This window comes from Piliocolobus tephrosceles, chromosome 5, assembly GCF_002776525.5.
Source record: "Piliocolobus tephrosceles isolate RC106 chromosome 5, ASM277652v3, whole genome shotgun sequence".
Classification (NCBI taxonomy): domain Eukaryota; kingdom Metazoa; phylum Chordata; class Mammalia; order Primates; family Cercopithecidae; genus Piliocolobus; species Piliocolobus tephrosceles.
Genome location: NC_045438.1, coordinates 63847897 through 63850574, shown reverse-complemented (window position 1 = coordinate 63850574; position 2678 = coordinate 63847897).

Sequence of the window (2678 nt, the reverse complement as noted above, 5' to 3'; positions counted from 1 at the left end):
TAGGAATGGGAAGCAGGCTTGGTGATTTCCAGGAACAGCAAGAAAGCCAATGTGGATGGACAGAGTTGGGGCCAGAGAATAGTCTGAGATGAGATCAAAGAGGTAGTTGGGACCCTCGTCATGAGACCTTATAGGCTGTTTTGACAACTGAGTGGTAGGGTAAGGCACTAGTAGGTGTTAAACACAGGAAAGTAATGATGCAACTTAGAATTTTAGAAAATATATATGGCTCTTGTGACCGCCCAATGGTTTCATTTTGCCCATTGCCCAGGTATAGAGTCTATTTATCAAGACAGGGGAATTGACATTAGAGAAAGAGTTTAATTCATACAGAGCCAGTTGAACAGGAGACCAGAGTTTTATTATTACTCAAATCAGTCTCCCTGAAAATTCAGAGACAAGGGTTGAGGATAATTTGGTGAATAGGAGGCCAGGGAGTCAGGAGTGCTGATTGATTTATTATTACTCAAACCAGTCTCCCTGAAAATTCAGAAACTAGGGTTAAGGATAATCTGGTGGATAGAGGGCCAGGGAGTCAGGAGTGCTGATTGATCGGGCTGGAAATGAAATCAAAGGGAGTCAAAGCTGTCCTCCTGTGCTGAGTCAGTTCCTGGGTGGGGACCACAAGACCAGATGAGCCAGTTTATCGATCTGGGTGGCACCAGCTAATCCATCAGGGTCTGAAAAATATCTCCAGCATCAATCTTAGGTTTTACAATAGTGATGTTATCCCTAGGAGCAACTGGGGAGGTTTAGAATCATGTGGCCTCTAACTGCATGACCCCTAAACCATAATTTCTAATCTTGTGGCTAATCTGTTAGTCCTACAAAGACAGTATGGTTCCCAGGCAAGAAGAGGGTTTGTTTTGGGAAAGGGCTATCATCTTTCAAAGTTAAACTATAAACTAAATTCCTCCCAAAGTTAGTTCAGCCTTCACCCAGAAATGAACAAGGACAGCTTGGAGGTTAGAAGCAAGATCAAGTCAGTCAGATCTCTTTCACTGTCATAATTTTCTCACAGTTATAATTTTTGCAAAGACAATTCCACTGTGTGGAGAACAAACTGTATGGGTTGAGAGTGAAAGCAAGGAGACCAGTGACAAGGCAACTGCAATAATCCAGGAGCGAGATGATAGTGACTTGGATCGAGGCTGGTGGTAGCAGTACTGGCAGTGAAACATGATGGAATTCTGAATAATTTTGAAGATGAAGCCAACAAAATTCACTGAAGGCCTGGCTGTAAGGTGAGAGTGAATGGGGAAAGCAGAGGATGATTCCTGTGATAAATGGCTTGACCTACTGGAAGGCCAGTGTTGCCATCTACTGAGATGAAGAAGGCTATGGACGAAGTGGTGGAAGTGGGAATCAATTACTAGGTCCTTTCCTCCCTAGGGAGGTGGCTATAAGAAGAGGAACAACAATAGTATGAGGAAATGGTATTTTGGCTGCTTCATGCCAATGGCCTATTCCATCTGCAGTCTGTCTCTGTCAATGGCCCAGTGGCATCCTCTAAAATGGCAGCCTCATGAACCTGGCAATGGAAAATCCCAATCACCCACATTTATTTAGGATTACCATCTCATTTATTTAGATCCTACTTGAAAAATATTTTTCTTTTCCTTTAATGAGTTTCATAAATTTGCTACTTGATGTTCTGTAGCACTTTCTTCTACTTAAAAATTTCTTCTGGGCACAGTGGCTCACACCTGTAATCCCAGGACTTTGGGAGGTTGAAGCAGGCTGATTGCTTGAGTCCAGGAGTTGAGAGCAGCCTGCGCAACATGGTGAAAGCTCATCCCTACAAAAAATTAGGTGAGTGCGTGAGGCATGCCTGCAGTTTCAGCTACTCAGGAGGCTGAGGTGGGAGGATTTTTTGAGCCCAGGAGGCAGAGGTTGCAGTGAGCTGAGATCACGCTGCCGCACTCTGGCCTGGGCAAGAGTGAGACCCTCCCTCAGAAAAAAATTTTTTTGCACCATTTTCAAGGTTAGAGTGCATTCCTTATTTCTATGATTTTTGGATATCATGAATCTATGTTGTCCTAGGCATGCCCTTATTTTATTTTATTAAAAAAAATTTTTGGCTAGGCAAGGTGGCTCACACCTGTAATCCCAGGACCTTGGGAGGCCAAGGCAGGCGGATCACTTGAGCCCGGGAATTTATCAGCCTGGGCAACATGGCAAAATCCTCTCTAATAATACCAAAACAATTAGCTGGGCATGGTGGTGTGCACCTATAGTCCCAGCTACTAGGGAGGCTGGGGTGGGAGGATCACCTGAGCCTGGAAGACAAGAGGCTGCAGTGAAACCCTGTCTCAATCAATCAATCAATAGAGATGCGGTCTCGCTATGTTTCTCAGGCTGGCTGGCCTCAAGTGATGCTCCCACCTCGGCCTCCCAAAGTGCTGGAATTACAGGCATGAGCCATGGTGCTGGGCCTGTTCCTTATTTTAGGTTTTGACATTATTCTTCTCAATTTCTATTTACAATCATTTCTGATTAACAGTTTGTGTATACTGTATATATTATCTCATTTAATTCTCACAAAGCCTGTGAGATAGCTAATACAGAAACCACCCTAATTTTATGGATAAGAAAAACAGGCTGGATGTGGTGGCTCAAGCCTGTATCCTCAGCATACTGGGTGGCTGAGGCGGGAGGAACATTTGAGGGGCCTGGGA